General features: G+C 41.8%; 1 pseudogene across 1 annotated transcript in view; it reads right to left on the bottom strand.

Annotated features, from left to right (window-relative positions):
* The window catches only part of LOC310815256 (cytochrome P450 3A27-like), a 59,147-nt pseudogene that overhangs the window by 2,720 nt on the left and 31,849 nt on the right, over window positions 1-24,578 (bottom strand). Inside the window, exons 6-8 of the transcript in view lie at window positions 14,784-14,944; window positions 11,790-12,009; window positions 11,495-11,586 (exon numbers count right to left, since the gene is read on the bottom strand). The product of the transcript in view is annotated as a cytochrome P450 3A27-like (transcript). The remainder of the gene's footprint in view (window positions 1-11,494; window positions 11,587-11,789; window positions 12,010-14,783; window positions 14,945-24,578) is intronic.

Here is a 24,578-nt window from a genome sequence, read left to right as displayed (position 1 = left end):
TGTCTGTTGTAAATCTTGCCAGGACTTCCTCTACTTTCTCCATGTCATTCAAACCATTGACATTAAGTGAGGCAAACGTGACCATCATAAACAAGTGAATTAAAGTGTATGTCATTTTCAACATCATCTTTTCTTTTTTCCTTTCCTCCTTTCTTTGATTTTCTGCCAGCTGGCCATTTTGTTCGGTTGTCCTACAAATGCCCTCTTTCTCATTCCCTTTCCCATCAACATTTCCTCCTCAGACCCACTGTCACTCTTCTCCTCCTCAGTTACCATTAACACCATCGAGTCAGACATTTGGGGTGGGGGAGTTATAGGTATTCCACCTCGCCAGCTAGCCGTTTCGTCTAGCGTGGGTGTATGGGTCGCCTCTCTAGACTCCATAGCTGCTTTCTTTCCTTCATTCGGGCGCACAGTTCTCGGAGGCAAAGGCTCCCATAGTTTAAGAGGAGACTTAGGGCAAAACATCCTAAAAAAACAACAACAGTCACTGCAACATAGGTCTGGCAGAGCATTACCAGAGAAGATACCCAGCGTCTGGTTGGGTCAATGGGTCACAGACTTTTGCACTTTTGCATACAAAGGATTGGGGACCAAATACTAAACATGAGTGCTTAATTTAGACATTTGATAATGCAAAAGAAGGAAAAATGCTTGGGCACCAAAATGGCTAGAGCCAGCCCTGATTAACAGAACCTTTATCGAGCGCACAACATCACATTAATGCCCATAGGAAGAATGAGAATAGAGTATCAACAAAATAACCAATTTAACACAATTTAAAACAACATACGTCTGTAAGTTTTAACCATACGTTAACGTGCGTCAAGGACAACGCGGGAGAATGATGCCCGTGATGGGCCTAACCCAAAACTCAAAGAATATCTCGCTGTCCCTCTCCTTAAATATCATTCCCAACAAAGGACAAGGTGTTAGATACATTACAATAGCAAAGGAATTGACAAATGGTGAAAGCTGAAAAATCTGAAACATAGTCAAAACCTTAGACTTGCCAAAATCAAGCACTGATGAGCTCAGCAATTGCAAATGGCTGAGGCTTCACTGCAAGATGCAAACCACTAGTTATTCTTAAAAAGGATAGTCAGGTTACAGTTTGCTAAGAAGTACCTAAAAAGCCTGCAGAGGTGTGGAAAAAAGTCTTGTGGACAGATAAGATGAATATTATCAGAGTGATTGCAAGAGGAAAGTTTGGAGAAAAAAGGATCTGCCCAAGGTTTACAGCATACCATCTCATCTGTGAAACATGGTGGAGGGGATGCTATGGTTTGGGCATGTATAGCTGCCACTAGAACTTGCTAACTTATCATAATTGATGATGTTACTGCTGACAGCAGCAGCAGAATGTATTCTGAAGTGTACAGAAATATCTTGTCTGGTCGAGTAAAAGCAATGCTTCCAAATTCATTGGATGGCGCTTCATCATACAGTAAGACAATGAACCAAAACATACTGCCATTGGAGCTAGGGAGATTTTCAGGGCGAAAAAGTGGAAAGTTCTTCACTGGCCATGTCAATGTTTGGATTTAAATCCTATTGAACATGCATTTCATTTTCTGATGGTAAGATTATGGGCAAAAAGACCTCAAAAACTGAAGATGGCTGGCCTGGCAGAAAATCACCAGAGAAGATACGCAGCACCTGGTGGGGTCAATGGGTCCCAGACGGTTATTGCATACAAAGTATTGTCGATCAAATACTAAATATGAGTGCATAATTTCGAGCATGTATACCAATACTAGACAAAAGAAAAGAAAAGAATCTAGCAAAAGCAAACTATGTTCTGACAGGGTTTGACTCATCTAATACGACATCAGATCTGGATAGGTTCCTTGATTTCCTCTGAAAGGTGACATAGGCATGAAAACATGTACACAACATCAAGAAGAAACCATTGATTAAAGCCAAATCAATTGACAGAGGCATGGCAGAAAATGTGTGTTGTCTCTTTAAAAGAAATGTTAAAAATCTCTTTGTTTTCCCTGAATGAAACAAAGCACAGGTGTTTAAAAGGCCAGCCCCACCCCTGATTACAATGATCCACACATGGAGACAGCCAAAGCAACATAGATCAATAAGACATCGCACATGTCACACCAGAATGTGTGTTGGCAAGAGTGTGCCCTTATAGCCAGGATCCACTCACCACCTCTCTGGTCACATCTCCCTGATGTTGGTTATGAAGAACTTTATCAAACGTTTGGATTTGAAATTAAACAATTACTACAAGGTTAAAGTAGAGATTCTCAGCTTTTATTTGATGGTATTTGTATACACATTGGTTTCACCATTTAGAAATTACCCCACTTTTTATGCATAATCCCCCTATTTCAGTGTACCCAAAAGTAACGGGACAGACTTATCAAATGTCCAAATGAAGCAGTCATGTTTAGTATTTAGTGGACAATCCACTAGTATTTAGTGGACAATAACTGCCTGAAGTCTGCAACCCACTAACCCCACCAAACGCTGGGCATCTTCTTTGGTGATGCTCTGCTAGGCCTGTACTGCAGCCATCTTTAGTTGTTGTTTGTTTTGAGGTCTTTTTGCCTAAATTCTTATCATTAGGGAAATGTAATGCATATTCAATTGAATTTTAATCTGAAGATTGACTTGGCCAATCAAGATCTTTCCACTAGTTGCTATGGCAGTGTTTTGGGTCATTGTTTTATTGTATGGTGTGGCTCCATCCAATGCATTTGGAGGCATTTGCTTGCACTCAAGCAGACAAGATGTTTCTGTGCACTTCAGAATACATTCTGCTGCTGCCGTCAGCAGGTACAATCATCAATTAAGACAAGTTAGCAAGTTCTAATGGCAACTATACATGCCCACACCTAACACCCCCTGCACCATGTTTCACAGATGAGGTGGTATGCTGTAAATCTTGGGCAGATCCTTTTTTCTCCAAACTTTTGTCACTCTAGTCCATGATAATATTCATCTTATCTGTCCACAATACCTTTTACGAGACCTCTGCAGGCTTTTTAGGGACTCTTTTTTAGCAAACTGTGACCATCCTTTTTGATGATAACTAGTGGTTTTTGATGATAAATGCGTCTTCCTCTTAGTTATAAACAAACCAGAATTAAATGCATAGGTCTATGTATGGATGGATGGATGGATGTTCTCATTGGAACAGCTGGAAGACTTTCTCTGCATCCCCGAAAAAACACATGTACGCAAGCACGCACAAACACACACACGCACGCACGCACACACACACACACACACACACAGGCATGTTTAAGTTATGCGTAGCCCATGTTTATTAGTTGACTTAGTTGTGGGGTTAGTTTAGATACATTGCACGATGCAACAAACAGGTACAATATCAGCACACCTCAGCATTGCTACACCCACGTGCTACCACAGGGAACTGGTACCCGCATAGTTAGATATGGTGCTGGTCCCACACCAGAGAGAACTGGTATGTTCCAGATCATTATACGAGGTAACTAGCTAGTAAATTATTAATTACTAGAAAGTGCTCAGTAGTCCTAGGGCTACAAACACAAGCTGACCAACCCTCCTGCAAACAGGGTGCTAATATTTCTCAATATTACCTTGTCAAAGCTAGCCAAGGTTCTCAGCTATCCGGAAACAACAAGTAACTTAGTTAGCCGTCCGTCCCAAGTGCTAGCTGTAGCCTACACATGTGACCTTGCAAGTTCTAATAATAACCTGAGGAATTATCATCGAGCTAGGGTTCAACAATAACAAAGAATTGAGAGCTCACAGGTTAGCTTGCTAGCTCAGAGAGTTAACAGGTGCTCAGAAGATGAAAATCGTCGTTGAGCTGAACCGTAGGATTCTATCAGAGACAATCTAACGCCCCGTGAGAATCAAAGGCTGAGGTGTAGCCAGCTACAACAACACAACTACAGTACACTTTTCAACCTAAAGCCCCATGAGAATCATAGGCTGAGGTGTAGCCAGCTACAACAACACAACTACAGTACACTTTTCAACCTAACGCCCCATGAGAATCATAGGCTGAGGTGTACCCAGCTACAACAACACAACTACAGTACACTTCAGACAGTCAGAGAGTGAAGAGTGGAAAGGATGAAATGGTGCGCTTGTAGCATCCCTTTATTGGGACAGGTGATAGGCGTTGCTATCACTTGCAAGTGTGTACGAGGTGTGATTCTGTGAATCAAGATGTAAATACAGTGCTCTCTGAAAGTATTCAGACCCCTTCACTTTTGCCACATTTTGTGATGTTACAGCCTTTTTCCTCATCAATCTACACACAATACCCCATAATGACAAAGCAAAAACAGGTTTTTAGAAATTGTTGCTCATTTATTCAAAATAAAAAACTGAAATATCACCTTTACATAAATATTCAGACCCTTTACGTTTTTTGTTGAAGCACCTTTGTCATTATTGCGTATTGTGTGTAGATTAATGAGGAAAAAAAATAATTTCATCTATTTTTGAATAATTTCATCTATTTTTGAATACTTTCAGAATGCACTGTATGTGCCTGTTATAGTCCCATTGTGTGATTGGTGTGTGTACTGTTTTCTGGCACAGGCCTTAACTGATCCAACAAGTTCACCAATCATCAATGGTGTGATATGAAGTTGATGGATTTTAATGTTACATGCTACACCAGTGCGTGTGTAAAGTGTTGACATTGCGTGGCTGCTGCAGCAGCAACGCAAAATGATTCTTGGAGTGCTTGGAAATGGTATCAATGCTTTTTGGACGCTTAAAAACATATTCAATTAGTTTCATAGTATGGTAAAGTAATAGAAACATAGATTATAGAAATACATACAATAGTGGTACCTGTATGAAAAACAAAGTGATTGTCCTCATTTATATTTGGAGGTAGAGGACAAACCCCAACTCTAACATATTCAGACTTGACAAGGCTCTCAACATAAAACAATGTACAGAATCCATAAATTAGAAGTTCCTTGCAGAAACAGACTGGGAGGCTATTTCTTCTGCATCCACACGTGCAACTGGTCACGTTTCTGGTGTAAGAGTAAATACTGCCATCTAGGGTTTAGAGATGGTTAACAGGAAATGGATACATTATTTTACGGATGTACTTTAGGCCTACGTTTGAGTAATTTAGCAGAAGCTCTTATCCAGAGCGACTTAAAATAAATAGCTACATTCATCTTCAGCTACATACATCACGGTCATCACAAGTAAGACTTTCTATAATAATAAATGCCACAAGCAGTCACAGTGGTAGAGAAAGGAAGTCAATTTAATTTAATGTTCAACTTAATTTATTGAACTTAAGACAACTATATAAATTGATTTGCTATGTATCCCTAAATAGCGGCCAATTGTGTTGAGGTTTCCAGGCTAACGGTGTCGGCATGTGCAGTCCCCTGTCTTATCTCTGCACCCCCACACGCTCTCAGCCAGGGCCACATCAACAAGGCTTTTGACAGAAAGGCTCGTCCCCTGGTTTGCCTGATTGTGTACCAGCTGAGCCATCAGAGGAGTCGCTTTCAACGAGAACATGAGGGTTGGGGCATATCTGGAGCCATCGTTCATCTGAAATTCAAAAAGTAACATCAGAGGGGAGTGCAAGGTGAGACAAGAATTGGACAAATTCAACTGAGAGTTGAAGGTCATGGACTAAATGCAATAGTAAAACTAGCAACAATCACCTTCATCTACTTAGTCTATAGGTTCTCTACCATCTCTCTAATCGTCACCATGCTCACCTTCTTCAATGTCTCCCTCTCCTGTTCTAGCTTCTCTTTTTCCAGACTCTGTTTCGCTCTTTCTTCAGCCACCATCACCAGGGCCTCTCTCCTCTTGATGGCCTCTATCTCTTTCTCCATCTGTTTCTTATCCTTTTTAAATGTCTCCTTCTCCTTCCACATCTTGAGCATTTCTCGCTCCACATCCTGCCCGTCTCTTTTGATTTTCATCCACTCCTTCTTTATCATTTGCAACTCTGCTCCGACCTTCTCTGTCTTTCTAAGCATCTCCATTGAGGTCTCTTTTTCCTGCTCTAGCTTCTCCTTTTCCTGGCTCAGTTTAAGTCTTTCTTCGGCCTCCATCACCAGGGCCTCTCTCCTCTTGACTGCCTCCATTTCTTTTTCCATCTGTTTCTTGGCCTTGAGAAATGTCTCCTTCTCCTTCCACATCCCAAGCATTTCTTGCTCCACCTTCTGCCCGTCTCTTTTGATTTTCATCCACTCCTTCTTTATCATTTGCAACTCTGCTCCGACCTTCTCTGTCTTTCTAAGCATCTCCTTTGAGGTCTCCTTCTCCTGCTCTTCCTTCTCTTTTTCCTTGCTCAGTTTAAGTCTTTCTTCGGCCTCCATCACCAGGGCCTCTCTCCTTTTGACTGCCACCATATTTTTCTCCATCTCTTTCTCCATCTGTTTCTTGGCCTTGAGAAATGTCTCCTTCTCCTTCCACATCCTGAGCATTTCTTGCTCCACCTTCTGTCCGTCTCTTTGGATTTTCACGCTCTCCTTCCTCATCATATTTAACTCTGCCTCTGCCTTCTCAGCCTTTCTAAGTATCTCCTTTGAGGACTCCTTCTCTTTCTCAATCTCCATCATGAGGATCTTGATCCCACTGTCCATCTCCTCCCTCTCCCTATTGAACTCATTCCTGTCCTCCTGCAGTCTTTCTGCCTTTCTGGCCAGGATCTCCTCCTCCCTCTGCCTAACGTTTTGGTCCCTTCTCTTTTGTTTCTCATATTCCTCTATCTTTTTCTCAAACTCTGCCTTCTCTGTCTTAATCCTCAATACTCATATATATTTTCACCTCCATTGTTTTTATGCACCTACAGTAGATAGAACACAAACAAAAATGATTGAAATAATCTCCACACACCCATACTATAATGCAACAGGAATGTCAGAAAGATTCCCCAAATGAGAAAGGGATAACAATCTTTGAGTTTGCCCTACTGAATCAGTCAACAAATACCAGTACACCGATTGGCAGCAAAGAAATGTTATTATCTATAATGTGCGTTCGGCTGGCGTCATAATGGGTTTGGAATGACTATCATGGTAATTCACTGCCTAACAACTCTTATCAGCGTTCGATGCAATGGTTCGAAGTGACTTGGTCCTGTCAGAGGCCTATGTTAGAGTCAGCAAAAGCTTCCAGTATGGGTTGGCTGGCTATGTTTGTTGACACGCCTTGAAATATAGCCTACAATTGTGGCCAACAGGTCAAATATCAGTGGCCATATAATGGGCACATTTTATTAACTGGAATCGGCCTGGTACAGGTAGGAGCATATAGGCTAATAAGCAGAAGACCTCGGCAAAATTAAAATAGCCCTAATTCAATTCATGCATTTAGGTCTCTCATAATAATAATAAAAAATATATTTTATTTGGAATGTGTTTTTCATTTGTAGCCGACAATTTCAAATCCTGTGCAGTTGAGTGCAATAGACACACAAACAAAAACACAAACAAAACACTAACAACAACAAGAGGACAGGACCTAAAGGAAGGCCTTTCTAAAGATGTGAGTTTTTAGGCATATAGAAATATCCAACGCTGAATTCGACTTAATGGGAATATCATCTCCTAGTGACAGATATCTCTCAGTGACATTTTTACGCGTCCCTTGTCCAAATGCTGTAAAGGTAGTCGGCCTATGCCGTCTCAAGTATTTACAAATACAAGTGTTATAAAACTATACTATATGTCAACTATACTACATCTCTGGCCTACATTAGCCTACCTCAGTCAGTAGGCTGTGTATAAGCGCCGAATCTTCCGGTTATAATCTCTTTATATCTCACTCTGGTAATACTGATTGCACAGGTTCAGGTTGCGTCTTAGCTCGTTATGCCACTAAACTAAAAGTTCAAGAACTTTGTGTATTATTGCAGAACATTCTCAATTCTGTGTACATATCAACGTCATAATGATACCAATAGCAACGCATTTTGGGTGGAATCCTAACTCCAAATCCGCGCGCGTAAATCTTGCATTCATGTCAATGGGAAATTGATTCGATTTACACGCGGATCTCGAGTTAGGATTCCACTGCAATACACATTTAAGTTTAAGTTCATTTGAATTTATAGTGCATTTTACCCACAATATACGGCTTACACAAAAGTAGCCTACAAGACAAATACAACATTTGAAAAAACATATTGCATAGAATCAAATTTGGGGATATACAGGTTTTTTTTCTTTATAAAGTACATTACAAACATAAAGTCTCATAAAGTACATTACAAATACGAAACAATTATTAGTCCTATTTTTTTTTTTTTAAGTCTTTTATATTTAATACAAAATAGATTAAATGGTGAAATTGGTGTGTATAAATATAATAAACTTGACTCATAATCCGTATAGTGCTGTTTTTGGAGTAATTACTAATTACTAGTAATTACTAGTGTGTGCGGACTGCGCTCTCTGTCCCGTCTTTCTGCTGTGGGGCAGCGGAGCACTCTGCCCCATCGTTGCGAGGGGAACAACGTGAGCGTGATTGGCGTAAGCAGGGAAAACCTCACGCAAATTATATTGGGTATGAATTCTGCCTAGCAACAGGTGGCGAAAAACTATTAAACGCTAATGTCGTTAACGTGGTCTGACATGACAGGAAATAATCACAAAGCAATTCAGTTCATCTACTGTACGTCTATCGCTAATGCTAGCTAGCTAAAGTTTTCACAATGAATCGTGTAGATTATTTGTTGACCATGCGGTTCAGTACATTGCCTTTGGAAGAGAAGTTGGAGATAAAACGTTTAGGGCCAACAGGAATGGTTTGACAAAAAGAGATGGCTAACCGCTACCACCTCGAAACATGCGCTGTTCTGTTTCCCATGTATGATTTTTGGTGGAGACTATTTGGGCATCGGCTGGATTCAAAGACATTATACATCTGTCAGAACAGAACAGACACCAGCGACTGAACGGCCTTGACATGATTTCCATTGAAAATGCATTGATCCAGGGACAGATGGATTTCAACAGTAAAGTCATCGAGAGGTTTGCTGAAGCAACGAACCGCCGCGCTACTTTCCTATTCAAGTGTGCAGGTCTGTTTGGACATGTATGACAAATGGACAATGCGCCGTTCACTGTAGACTATATTGCTTTTGTTTTGTAGTCATTTTAAACGTTATACTGGCTGTGATATAAAGTGGAGGACTAAATGTTACGTATAGGCCTAATATCTAGACCGTTGATGGGCACACTTGTTACTTGTCGCTTTCAGAACCCTGGACTGGGCTCGGGCTGTATAATCATATAGTTCCGTTAATTAGCCTAGCCTACTTTCCGTGATTTAATGTGACTTTTGTAGTGTGTTATAGCCTCTGCACTGATGATATTTATTTCACATTTAAAATAATACAATTGATAAAACCTGATTAAACTTTCCTACAAGTTAACGATGTGCCGAATGCTTGTATTTTGATTAAACATGCAAGTTATTGAAGACACGTGTCTGTCTCATCTTTTTACTTTGTTGCAGTATAGGCGTTCTGTGTCGCGCTGAAGCGTATGAAGTGTATTCAGTTATGGGGTTTACTGTACATACTTTTTCTCTGCACTGTTCCTGCTGCAGAGGATGCATAAACGATTTTCCCATGTTGTTTTTTGGTTGTGGTCTGTGTTTATACATTTAGGCTATTAGTTGTATCCTACTTTTCAGTTTTACAAGTCAAATCTTATGACAGATGAGATGGCACTTCAACCGATAAAATGCAGGTACATTTTGACTACTGCTGCACTACGATACCCATAGATAGAACCAATACATTGGTAACTGCACTACTTATACAGCTCATATACTGCTTATACTGTTCATACTGCATTCTATATTTATTCTGCTTATAATGTTACTGTTAATACATATATTGCTTATACTGCACTACTTATACTGCTCATATACTGCTTATACTGCTCATATACTGCTTATACTGCACTACTTATACTGCTCATATATTGCTTATACTGCTCATATACTGCTTATACTGCACTACTTATACTGCTCATATACTGCTTATACTGCACTACTTATACTGCTCATATATTGCTTTTCTGCTTTTTTGCACTTCTGGTTAGACGCTAACTGCATTTCGTTATCTTTGTACTTGTACTCTGCACAATGACAATAAAGTTGAATCTAATCTAACACCTATTTATTGTCATGTTTTGATGGCATGTTGTTCATTCTCATGTTATGATTTAGTTTGTGATTATACACACGTTTTTAGCGTGATGATAGAGACCCACTACCAGACAAGTACAAAACATACACAAGTCACATGCAAATCCCTGCACTGCAGACGACAGACAACAACTGTCTCTGTACAACTAGTCCTGGACCTCCACTAATAGACAGATACAAAGAGAGCAGCATACAGTAGCAGCAGAGCCCAGAGGCGAGGCGAGGCAAGGCAAGGCAAGGCAAGTTTATTTATATAGCACATTTCATACACAGAGGCAATTCAAAGTGCTTTACGTAAAATAGATAAAAAGGAAAGAGCATGAAAAAAAAATTAGAATAAAAACGCATAAAAGACATAAAAAAAGAATAAAAGTCACAGTGCATTTTAGGGTCACAGTGCAATTATTAGCGCCAATTTAGTTTCAATTTAAGGCAAAAGCGAAGCCCTTTTTTTTTTAAGCCCATTTTTGAAAGTAGCCAGTGTTGGGGCTGATCCTAGATCTATGTGTAACATAATAACTGAGAGACCTGCAGCAGGGCAGGTCCTCATCACTGGCTGTCTGCTTTGAGCTGGTTGTGGTCGGACTCCTGGCAGCGGGACAGCAGCTTGAGTTTGATGGGCCGTATGGGCATCAGAGTGTTCTGTAGGTCCATCTCAATGGGGATCTGGTGAGAGTTGACACACAGTTAAAGTATGAAGGAACGAGTAAAATAGATGTCAGCGTTACACTATGAATGTTACCTAATACAGTGTCACTGTTACGTTCGGGTAGCATTGCACTATAAATTCAAATAAACTCAAACTCCTGGACAACCTCTCTTGGGTCGACATACATTAAAATGGCCCTATGAAGTCTCGAGGGAGTTTTGCAGAAATACAAATAGCTTTTTTTTTAAATCTCACACTTCCATCATTTAGTAGGTAGCCTATACTGAGGATGATTGGCGCCTAGTACTGAAAAATGCAATCTGGGAAATTAAATGGGGAGTACATACTCATGCAGTACGCAAGTACAGAATTGTAGTATGGGGGTTCAAACCCGGGTCTCCCATGTGGAAGACACAAACGCTACTATTAAGCCAAGAGGACATCCTCAAGGTCTGAGGGCGACACTTCAGTTTACATGTCTCAGGCAGGGCTACCTCATCACGCGAGTGTGATTCCAAAATCACCTCTGCTACATATCGAAACGCAACAAAGTCATAGGTACAAAATTATATTTACAATCATTGTATCATTATTTTGTCTCACATCTGTCTCTTTGCAGACGGTGAAGTTGAACCTCTGTAGAATCTCCACCATCGCCAGTTTCATCAATACCAGAGCGAATCGCACGGATACAGTTCCGTGGGCCCAACCCGAACAGCATGTAGGTGTATGGGTCGATGCTCTCCTTGTTCTCCTTACTGAACCTACACTCGGAGAGTTCAGAGGAGGAGGGGTTAAAGAACATATCAATTAAATCACAGTAATATGATGGTTATACATGGTTGAAGAAACCTGTTTGTGTTTGGTCGTCGCATTTAGGTTTGTTTTATGGTTGTTTGTGGAACACTGCTCTTATCGTTGCTGTTGTGATTGATATTGTGGTTGTGGTTAAGATGTGGCCCATTACCTCTCTGGTTTGAACTCCTCTGGGTCTTCCCACACATCGGGGTCACGGTGCAAGGTCCAGATGGGTATCATGACAACCATACCCTTGGGGATGGTGATGCCGCTGATCTCAACAGATTTCTTGGCGACTCTTTCAAGTCGATGGGGTACAACCTGAGAGACTAGTTGATCACGCTGTCTAGATAGTCCATCTGCATCAGAGCCTCGTACTGGATAGGAGCCTGCACAGGGATATTACACTCACATGAGCACTAGTGATTGGTCGTTCACGTAGCCGAAACCCAGAACTAACTATTTTTCGTTGCAAATCTGAAGAGCTGTTAGTTTTTTGTGTTCTTTTTTTGGGAAATGAACACAGTACTGTACTTATTCTAATCTGCATAGCCTAATTTCATGACACCCGCATACAGAACGCCATTACTTTCAATGTACGTGTGTAATAGTGACTTGCTTTTTTGTTGTACATGAATAAACAAAAAAATCGCTAAATAATGTTATCTTGATAGTTAGAAGAAAATACATTTAGATTCCACTGAACAATGTAAATGATAGATGTACACAAGGATCAATCAGAAGTCAAAATGCCACTAAACTGGGCTGCTTTTAGTGGATTGACTGCTTGGAATACTGAATGTGCTATAGTCTATTATTTCCTATCACAGTCGACAGACTACAAGAAAACTGTCAGGTGGTTCAAATGTGAATAACTTGGTATCCATTCCATTAACTGTGGCCGGGCAGCACCGAACAGCCCAGAGAACATTACCATGGTGCTTTTGAATATTAGGTCCCTATCTGGCAAAACCTTTATTGATCTTATCTCAGAGCGAAAGCTGCACTGTAATGTTTTTATCTGAAACCTGGCTAAACATGAATGCATGTCAGTCTATTAGAAGTGGGGAAAAAATATATTTTCGCTCTATTATTTATCTAGCCATGTCGCTGAGCAGATGAGAATTTCATGATGAATATGAATATGAATAGTACACCATCAACAGCTTCCTCTTGTGATAATGATTTAGTAACCAGCTTCAACACCAAACTAAGGGCAACTATCGACTCTGTAGCACCAGTCAAACTGAAAAAGGCTGTGGCCAAATTTAAAAGAATTTGCAGAAAGTCTGAGCTGATAAAACTGCAGGTCCACCTTGATATTCTTCGAGAGCATCTTTCTGCTTTTAATAAGGCAATAAAAAAACGCCAAGACGGGATCATTTCTCAAAATTGATAATGAATCATAACAACTCAAACAGTGCTCTTTTCAACGATTGACAGCCTTATAAATCCCGCCCACAAGACACCTGGTGATCTGCTCTCCACCTACAAATGTGAGGAATTTGCAACATACTTCTGAGATAAGAGAACCAATATTAGGTGAGGAGGATCACTCAGGCAAGACCTGAAGATGTGTTTGATGACTTGTTACCCCACCTTCCACCACATGGAAGCACTATGAACTCTTTTGCAGTGGTCATACAGAAATGCTCAGCAAAGTGGGGGTCTGTTCATCTGCACCTAAAACTACCATGGTGAAACCCCTCCTGAAGAAAAGTAACTTCGACTCTTCAGTCCTTAGCGATTTTAGGCCAATCTCCAACCTTCCCTTTTTAAGCAAAAAAATAATAATTCTTGAAAAAAAGGTGTTCAAACTGTTAAATAATCTCCTTCTTCCCAACTGTACCTTTGACATGTTCCAATCTGGCTTTTGTGCCAATCATAGCACTGAGATAGCACTATGTTGTTAAGTTATTAACGAGGTTCTTAATGACCTTAGAATTAATTAATTAATGCTGATGCCAAAATGCTCTTTGTCCTTGTCCTGGTCAAACTGTCTGCACACTTAAAGACACTACTTACACTAAGCACCAGGCAAAAAAACAAGGTGTTACCATTGACTCAGATCTTAATTTTGAAACCCATATCAAGAATGTGACTAAAACATATTTGTATCACTTAAAGAAGAGTAAGTAAGTTTGCCGGAAATCTGCCATCGTGGAGAAATTCTGTCTGAAGTTGTCCAAACAATAACATCCTCCCTAATAATAATATATCCCCCGAAATGAACTTGCAGTGTTGGACATTAGCTGTTGTGTTTCTACATGCGCACACGATTGGGAGAGGCAGCCACCAGAGAAAGGTCAGTCTACTCCCCTAGAACACCCCTGGCACTCACAACATGTTTATATGCAAACCGAATGTCAGGTAGGACACTGCATTTTAAAAAGCGTGTTTTCCGAACCAAAACAGCGTTCGTAAATGAAATATTTATTCATAAGGGATTTATTATAAGGGATCTTGTTCCCTGATCGCTACCGATTAAAGATAGTCATTACAACCGCTAGGAAGCTTTTAGAACGCTTGAATATTACATGGACCTTTACAGAACACAGCTGTAAAGGTGCAACCTTTCCTCTCGCAGGCTGACACTGAGAGACGAATGCATGCTTGTATTACTAGCAGCCTTGATTACTGTAACACTCTCCTGTCTGGTCGACCAAAGAAAGCTCTTGGCAAATGATACAAAATGCAGCAGCACGAGTCAGATGGAGAGCACATATCACACAAGTCTCTGCACTGATTACCTGTTAGTTTTATAATTTATTTTAAGATAATTGTATTAGTTTAGAAATCACTCTATGGTCATGCACACCACTGCATGTCAGACATGCTTTTAAGGTATATACCCTGTAGATCCCTCAGGTCCTCAGGTACTGGCCTTTTAACTATTCTGAAGATTCCAACAACACCTATCTACTTCCTGTTTCAAATGAATAATACTGGGCAGAAGTCTGCACAGGGATGCTACAGACACATTAGCACACTGCAAAATACTGTCACCTATCTAACCATCTGTAGGAGTCTGCAGTGCACAGGGGTTACACACTCATCAGTACCCTCTAAAACACTGTCACTATCATGTCACTATCACACTGTCACTGTCACTATCACCTGTTCCACATGAATAGTACTATATAGGAGTCTGCAGAGCGGTTACCTTGTTGGGAAACACAGTGTCTATCTCCTCCTGCAGCTTGGTCATGATGTGAGGGTTGGTTGCCAGATTGTAGGCCAGGAAGGACAGAGAGCTACTGGTGGTCTCATAGCCAGCAAAGATGAACATCATTGCCTGGGACAAGATCTCATGGTCACTCAATCCTATGATGATGGGAGAAATGGGGTGGTAGGTGTGTTTGTAGGTATAGGTGTTTGAGGCAGGTACTGTATGTGTGTGTGTTAGATGCTAGTATACAGTGTGTGTGTGTGTGTGTGTGTGTGTGTGTGTGTGTGTGTGTGTGTGTGTGTGTGTGTGTGTGTGTGTGTGTGTGTGTGTGTGTGTGTGTGTGTTTAAGGTAGGCACCTTTACTCTGCTCCTCTCCCTTTGAGTTGCTGTCTTTCTGCGAGTCTATCATCAGCTGCAGGAAATCTACCCGACTCTGGAAGCAGGCTTACGTCAGATCAAAATCACATGAGAACTACCAGATGCTACCAAATCTCTACAATTGTATTACACAATACTGGCTGAAGATCGTATATTTGATCAGATATATTTACATACCTTCCTGGTGCTAGCCACGCGATTGGACTTGATCTTCTGAAAGACAGCGTAGAAGAAATCTGTGACCGAGGCAGGGAATAGGGATACCTCCTTGTTTGCCATAACAGGACCCATGAAGGGGAAGAATGCTGGACGGACAGGAAATGCCACGGTTACAAACAGGAACAGGAAATACCATGATACGTGACTCCAATCCTATTCAATGCACAGCCCTGTCCAGAAACAACTCCTAGGCTCTATCCCTAGACACTTCTGTATCCAATCCACTCAGATCTCCAAGTGTCCAGCATTTAGGAACTAGAGGTTGGTTCTGGACAGGGCCCATGTGTTTGTCAAATGAGTAGAGCGCAAACCATTGGCAGTGTGGTTTATGTCAGTCTAATCAATGAAATCGATAGCTTCATTTATTAAGCACAAAATGACTGAAAGCTATATGGGGGCAGTTGTACCGACTGTGAGGAACAGTGGGCTGAAGATGTCAAACTTGAGCATTTTCTTGATGTTGGTCACAAAGGGGTCGGAGGGGTTGTGGAGGGAGTCGATGTCGACACTGAATGAAGTACTGACGACCACATCCATACTGTATGGTCCAAAGACCCTGGAACACAACCACACAATCTCTGACTACCAGAACCACAACCACAAAATTAAAGGGGGAGTTCACTGAAATTACAAATTCACCTTATCGTCTCGGAGATAAATACTCACTCCTTTAGTTCAATGGGCTCATCGTTATCAGCCGTCTTCTTCAGATTGCTGACCAAGTTACCAGAGTGCTGCTTCATGATCCTGAGCATCTGAGTTGGGAAGGATACATGGAAAAATATCATGATTGATACGTGGATTAATATGTGCAAAACATATATTAATATCATGTTTGAAACAGGAATTATTTTAATGTTTATATAGCCTGAGAATATACATCCATACAGGATACATTATGTATATAGTCAAAGAATAAGTGACTCCAAAGATGAACTATTATTCTATACTCTGTCATCTGACCACTGAACTTATCGAAGATAAGATCAAATATACTTTATTGTCCCGGATGAAAATTTGTCTTGGATTAATTAATTAAAGTTGCTGCTTCACACAACAACAAACAACAATGAATACACACTATACACATAGTACAAATCACACACACACACTCTCACACACACACACACACACACACACACACACACACACACACACACACACGCGCGCATCAGAGTTGTTAGTCATTCATTTATTTGTGTTGTATAAAGGAATGAATGAAAGAAGGAGAGGAGAGATGGGACTGTACCTCTTTGATCCGCCCACTGGTGAAGGAGGGAGACAGGACACTGCGGATCCGTCTCCATGCATCATCCTCAGCGATAAACACGGCGTCATACAGAGGCCCGTTGAGATAGATATTCTAGAAAAATAATAATAATTATATACTGCAAGATTAACCTACTATTAATAATGCTATAATAACAATGATATTATCTATTTAAGGAGTCCTTATGTTTTTTTCCCCATACAACAACTTCAATTCAGCGTATTACCCTCCTGTTAGTGAAAAGGGAGTTGCATTCCTTGATGAGGATGGTTTTGATCATGGCTGTGTCCATGATACACAGGATGGGCTGACGGCCATCATAGATCCTACAGACCAGCAAAAACAAAGATAGCCTCAATTCTTCGTGGCATTGATTCCACAAGATGTTGGAAACATTCCTTTGAGATTCTGGTCCATGATGACATGATTGCATCACTCAATTCCTGCAGATTTTTCAGGTTCACTTTCAAGATGTGAATCTCCCGTTCTACCACATCCCAAAGGTGTTCTATTGGATTCAGATCCTGGGAAGGCCACTGAAGAACACTGAACTCATTGTCATGTTCATGAAACCAGTTTAAGACAACTTTTGCTTTGTGACATGGTGCATTATCATGCTGGAAGTAGCCATTAGAAGATGGGTCAATTGTGGCCATGAAGGGATGCACATGGTCAGCAACAATACTCAAATAGGCTGTGGCATTCAAGCGAATATACCGTAGATAGAGACAGACAGACCCATCACAGATCCTGCACTCTTAGAAAAAAAGTGCTACCTAGAACCAAAAAGGGTTCTTCTTCCACTCTCCCTTTGAAGAAACCTTTTGGGTTCCATGTAGAACCCTTTTCCACAGAAGGTTATACAGTACCGTGCGAAAGTAATGGGACAGTGAAGCATTTTTTCTTCTTTTTGGAGTTGAAATGAGAACGTAGAGATTCTCATCTTTTATTTGATGTTATTTGTGTACATATTGGTTTATCATTCAGAAATTACAACATTTTTATGCATAATTCCCCTATTTCAGGCTACACTAAAGTGATGGGACAATTGGCTTGACAGGTGTGTTCGTCAGGTGTGTTCCATCACATAATTTGTGCAGTCTGCTATTGGTGTCTTGTCAACATGAGGACCAAAGAGATGTTATTGAAAGTCAGGGAAGCCATTATGATGCTGAAATATCAGAAAAAAATGAAACATAGCCAAAACCTTAAACCTACCAAAATCAACAGTTTGGAACTTCATTAAAAGGAAAGAAAGCACTGGTGAGCTAAGAAATCGCAAATGGCAAGGAAGACTTCCAGTGGATAACCAAAAAATGCTCACCATAATAAAAAAATTAAAATAAAAAAAACTGCCCCATAGATTAGGAACACTCTCCAGGAGGTAGGCGTCAATGAGTCAGAGACTACCATCCGCAGAAGACTTCACCAGCAGAACTACAGAGGCTACACTGCAAGGTGCAAACCACTACTTAGCCACAAAAACAGGCTGGCCAGGTTACGGTTTGCTAAAAAGTACCTAAAAGAGCCTGCAGAGTTCTGGAAAAACATGTACCAGAGTGATGGCAAGTGTAAAGTGTGGAGAAAAAAAGGAACTGCCCAATATCCACAGCATCCCACATCATCTGTGAAATATGGGGGAGGGGGTGTTATGGCTTGGGCATGTATGGCTTCCACTGTAACTGGCTCACTTGTCTCCTTTGATGAGGATGAATTCAGAAGTGTTCAGAAACATCTTGTCAGTCCAAGTACAAGTTAATTGCTCCAAACTCATTGGACGGCATTTCACCATACAGCAGGACAATGACCCAAAACATACTGCCATAGCAACTAGGAAATTATTCAGGGCCAAAAAGAGAATCCTATAGAATCCTATAGAACATGCATTTAATTTGCTGAAGAGGAGGGCAAAACATCCTAAAAAAACAAACAACAATCGCTGCAATATAGGTCTGGCAGAGCATTACCAGAGAAGATACCCAGCGTCTGGTTGGATCAATGGGTCACAGACTTTTGCACTTTCGCATACAAAGGATTGGGGACCAAATACTGAACATGAGTGCTTAATTTGGACATTTGCATAATGCAAAAGAAGAAAAAATGCTTGGCCCATTACTTACGCAGGGCACTGCAAATGATTAGATTAGATTAGATTAGATTCAACTTTATTGTCATTGTGCAGAGTACAAGTACAGAGACAACGAAATGCAGTTAGCGTCTAACCAGAAGTGCAAAATAGCAGAAAGTGCAATGAACAGTATTTACAGGTAGTGCAATATATGATCAGTAGTAGTGCAGTATAATATGCAGTGCAGTATAGCAGTATATGAGTACAGTAGCATTATAGCAGAATAAATAGTTACAGTATGAACAGTGTAGCAGCATATGAGCTGTATGGGTAATGCAGTCTAGCAGTATATATGTATTAACAGTAGCATGAGGTAGATAGCAGAATAAATATAAATATGAATATGGAATGCCGTATAAACAGTATAAACAGGTATGTACAGTATGTGCAGTAGTATTAAAGAAAATATAAGGATATGTGCATTATGTGCAGTATGAACAGTATGGACAGGTATGTACAGTAGAGCAGTGGTATGAGTAAGAGCAGGGGAGGGGAGGGGAGTAATAGTGCAATAGTGCAATTGTCCGGGGGGGGGGGGGGGGGGGGGGTTGCAGGGGTAGTAGGTTGTCAGGTCGGTGCAGTGTTCGAGTTCAGTAGGGTGACAGCCGCAGGGAAGAAGCTGCCTCTGAACCTACTGGTTCGGGTGCGGAGAGACCTGTAGCGCCTCCCGGAGGGGAGTGGGGTGAAAAGTCTATGGTTGGGGTGAGAGATGTCCTTGACGATGCTGCGTGCCTTACGCAAGCATCGCTTGCCCTGGACAGCCTCGATGGAGGGGAGTGAGGAACCGGTGATGCGTTGGGCAGTTTTCACCACCCTCTGCAGTGCTTTCCGGTCCGATGCCGAGCAGTTGCCATACCATACTGTGACACAGTAGGTAAGGATACTCTCGATGGTGCAGTGGTAGAAATTCACCAGGATCTGAGGAGACAGATGGACCTTCTTTAGTCTCCTCAGGAAGAAGAGACGCTGGTGAGCCTTCTTTATCAGGGTGGAGGTGTTGAGGGTCCAGGAGAGGTCCTCAGAGATGTGGACACCCAGAAACTTGAAGCTGGTGACTCGCTCCACCTCAGTCTCGTTGATGAGGATGGGGGTGTGTGCGCCAGCTTTAGACTTCCTGAAGTCCACAATGAGTTCTTTGGTCTTCTTGGTGTTGAGAGCCAGGTTATTGTCGTTGCACCACACTGTTAGGTGCTGTACCTCCTCCCTGTAGGCCGACTCATCGTTGTTGCTGATGAGACCGATCACCGTTGTGTCGTCTGCAAACTTAACAATGGTGTTTGAGCCATGTACAGGTGTGCAGTCGTAGGTGAAGAGGGAGTAAAGGAGGGGGCTCAGCACACAGCCTTGTGGAACGCCGGTGTTCAGGATGAGGGTTGAGGAGGTGTGGTTGTGAAGCCTAACAGACTGCGGCCTGTTGGTCAGGAAGTCTAGAATCCAGTTGCAGAGGGAGGGGTTGATGCCCAGTTGCCTGAGTTTGGAGATCAGTTTGGAGGGGATGATGGTGTTGAATGCTGAGCTGAAGTCAATAAACAGCATTCTCACATAAGAGTTAGTCTTGTCGAGGTGGGACAGGGCGGAGTGAAGTGCCGTCGAAATGGCATCCTCTGTACTCCTGTTCTGCCGGTAGGCGAATTGAAAGGGGTCCAGTGTGGGTGGTAGGCAGGTCTTGAGTTGGGCTAAGACCAGCCTCTCGAAGCACTTCATGATGATGGGCGTGAGTGCCACTGGTCGGAAGTCATTTAAGCTCGTTGCAGTGGAGTGTTTTGGCACCGGCACGATGGAGGTGGTTTTGAAGCACGCGGGGACAGCTGCTTGGGCTAGGGACAGGTTGAATATGTCAGTCCAAACCTTAGTCAGCTGCACAGCGCAGGCCCTGAGGACGCGTCCGGGAATCCCATCAGGACCAGCAGCCTTGCGTGCGTTAGTCCTGCTCAGTGCCGCACACACGTCGGTGGGAGATAGAGTGAGGGGCTGGTGATCCGCAGGGAGCACAGCCTTGATGGCCACCTCCTTGTTGTCCCTGTCAAAGCGGCCGTAGAAGTGGTTCAGCTCATCAGGGAGGGAGGCGTCAACGGAGAGGGGTGAGGTGTTAGTTGTTTTGTAGTCTGTGATGGCCTGGATGCCCTGCCACATGCGTCGGGGGTCAGAGTTGTTTCTGAAGTGATCCTCTATCCTCAGCTTGTGGTTGTGCTTGGCCTTTTTGATGCCCCTCTGCAGATTAGCCCTGGATGAGCTATAGGCCCGAGCATCCCCTGATCCCCTGAAATGGAACCCATAAGAGTTATTCAACCAAAGAATCCTTTTAGAACCCTTTTTTTCTTTATTTTTTTAATTACATTTTTGCCCTTTCAATGACATGGAGGGAAGACACAATCACTTCCGATTTGAATTCTGACATGTCGTGGCTCCTCTTTATTCATGCAGTTTGAGACGTGCTCAGAGGCAATATAGGAGCCTCAACCAATGAGAATCCAGGATGTTGTCAAACATTGGCAACGCACAAGTTGTGTTTGGGACCATACTACAGAATACTTAAAAGCTTAAAACTTAAATCGCTCAATAACAGATTCAAATTATTAATGTGGAAGCATGAAATTGTTGCTTGGACAGTGTACTTGCATCAAGACAGATCATTTGTCTTGGTGTATGAGACCATTTCGTCGGTTGGATCGTCTGTGTTTGTGAAAATCGCACGGTGTCCGCCTGGTTTAAGAGTGTATACTGTAGACACTGAGAGATATATATATCCATCATAGTTAACAATAACCAGGATCAGTTTAGCAGACTCACCCCCACAGTTTCCCATATTTCTGGAAGCTCTCTGTGTCAAAATTGGTGAAACCACCCTGGAAACAAAAAAAAAAAAAAAAAAAATAGCCAGTTCATAAATGCTTGTCATAAACCTGAACTGTGGCTTAGACTATGATGGCCCTTTTCCACTACAGACCGGCTCTCACTCCTCTCTTTTCGTTTTCGTTCAAAAGCTTTATTGCCCATTTTTCTGGGTAAAACAATTCATATTCAGCTCCCATGGCTTTCACCACAACAACACACATCATGGATGAGTCTACAATGTTGTTGTTTATGGGCTTAATCTCTACAAACCTTCTTATATCCCATTATCGTCCCGAGGAAAGGGATGGGTTTAGGACTAGGAATGCCTAGTTTTTTTAATATTCCATATGGCCAGTATCCATACCTGGTCAGAATAAATATAAATCAACAATCTGACTTGAAACAAAAGCAAAACGATCAAGTCATAGGTATCATTGAAACTGTTAGATAACAGTAATTATCAATACTATCATTTGTATGTATTATCACAACTAACTAACTAACTAACAAATAATATTTTTTATTAAAACTTCTTACACTACGATCAGAGAGATGAGTAAGGCAAGGAGAGTCCATGTCTCGGTGGAGAAGTACGGAAGGTAACCCATCTTTACAGGTTCAATCGCTTCTTCTGAGTAACCCCGGACACGTCTGCTGAAGTGATTATTTTATCCCGTCATGACACCTGTGTTTCAGATCATGAAACACAGGCGAAAGAGTATGTGAGAGGTGAAGTTGAAGCCATGGCTAGTGAATGATTGAAAGGGGATCCCTGCGCAGAGGGCAAAACTCAGTGATGTTATTGTCGGCCTTTATCTTAACATCCTGCTAATAGTTGCTGCCTGTTTGATCCCTATCGGGTTTTAATAGTTTGCAGACCCATTGATTCAAGAAGGACTATGGGGCAAATATTTTTGGGCAAATATTTTCTTTCGAGTAATACTGAATTTTACATATTTGAACTCCTCTAAAAATGTGTTATGTTCTTTACATGTATGCACTTGTTTTATATCATTGGCTCCTAAAAACAGTATTTCAAAATACTAGTTCAAAACACATCACATATTACAGTAATGAAGCAACTGATTAACATGAATACAGTGCTCTTCATAAGTATTGGAAAGAGGAAGCATTTTCTGTTCTTTTAGCTCTACACTTGGATTTGAAATCAAACAATTATTATGGGGTCAAAGTAGAGATTCTCAACTTTAATTCAATGGGTTTTTAAAAAAACATTTGAAAACATACTCCCACTATTTCAGGGCTTCAAAAGTATCATATAATGTCCAAATAAAATACTAATGTTTCGTATTAGGTCAACAATCTGCCTGAAGTCTGCGACCTCACCAGGCACTATCCACTATCCACTATCCACTATCCACTCATCTTTAGAAAATCATTGACATTTCCACATGGTATTGTGTCATAGACTAGCCTCCCTACAGCAATATTATCTTGACATTGGGATCCTTTGTCCAAACCATATTTCAGGGTGTATGTTTGGTTGCAGGGGCCCAGGCTGTGCTCTCTGACTGCTCCAACTGTAGTAGACCCTGCAGTGAGGAAGAGGTCAACATGCTGCAGTACCGTCAGCCAATCACACACAAGAACCAACAGATCGCCTCCATTGCACCATGCACGCACGCACACACACACACACACACACACACACACACACACACACACACACACACACACACATACACACACACACACACACACACACACACACACACACACAAACACTGTCTCAACAGCCCCTTCCTTCACTCTCACTCTCTCTCTATGTAGGTGGGTCAGGCTGCGTATTCAGCCTCTAAGGGGGGTATTGTTGGGATGACTCTACCCATCGCCCGAGACCTGGCACCCATGGACATCCGTGTGGTCACCATCGCACCCAGTCAGTAAACACACACACATACATACGCACTCTTTCACACACTCCTCCCCCCCCCCCTTCCTCTCCATATCAGACAACCTCTCTCTCCCTCTCCTTAGGTCTGTTCTCCACTCCTCTCCTGGCGGGTTAACCTGAGAAGGTGCGTTCATTCCTGGCCCGCCAAGTGCTCTTCCCCTCGCGCCTGGGAGACCCTGCAGAGTTTGCCCACCTGGTGACATCACTGGTCGAGAACCCCATGATCAATGGAGAGGTCAACAAACTGGATGGAGCTATCCGCATGCAGCCCTGAGAGAGAGTGAGTGTGTGTGTGTGTGTGTGTGTGTGTGTGTGTGTGTGTGTGTGTGTGTGTGTGTGTGTGTGTGTGTGTCTGTGTGTGATCCAAGGTATACCACTGTGACAGCTCCGATGTGTGTGTGCATGTGAGGTGTGTGTTCATGTCTGGTACTCCAAGCTCTGCTGTACTGTACGCTCCATGCAGTTTTGTTTTGTTTGAGTCTGAGTCTGAGTCTCTCCTCCTCTGTGTCTGTGTAAAGTGAGGTCAGTAGGAGCTAATAGGACAAATGAAACAAGAATGAGCCTTATGAGGCAAGTGTACCTTCATTTGTCCTATTAGAAGTGAATAGAACGCCTGGACACAGGAAATGCTAAATGCTAAAGCTCTCATAACATCACACCTGCACCAGTGTATAGCTTTATGTACATGTCATCCACAACATTTGAGTGAAGGGAAAGGGAAGCACACATTTCTTTTGGAATGGAAAGGAGTCGAGGTACAGTATCTTGGTATACACACGTTTGCTCCAGTTTTGTACCCATTGACTGTGACCCTGTTTGTGTAAGAGGCTAGGGCTGACCCATTCTGATTCAAGATGTTTGTGTAAAAAAGGTATTTATTGCATATATTGTCCACTAAAAAGCAGATGATGGTACAAGTGTAAGGGACCAAGTGCTCCAACCTCAGTCTAGCCTGAAGATCATTCCATATCTAAGGAGCACAGCAGTTAAAAAGTTCTTCTCAATTCTGTAATCACTTGAAGGACATTAAATAGTAACAAGCTG

The sequence above is a fragment of the Argentina silus genome (genome assembly GCF_951799395.1).
Source record: "Argentina silus genome assembly, chromosome: 14".
NCBI lineage: Eukaryota > Metazoa > Chordata > Actinopteri > Argentiniformes > Argentinidae > Argentina > Argentina silus.
The sequence above is the reverse complement of the archived record's forward strand: the minus strand, read 5'-3'. Positions and strand labels throughout refer to the sequence as shown.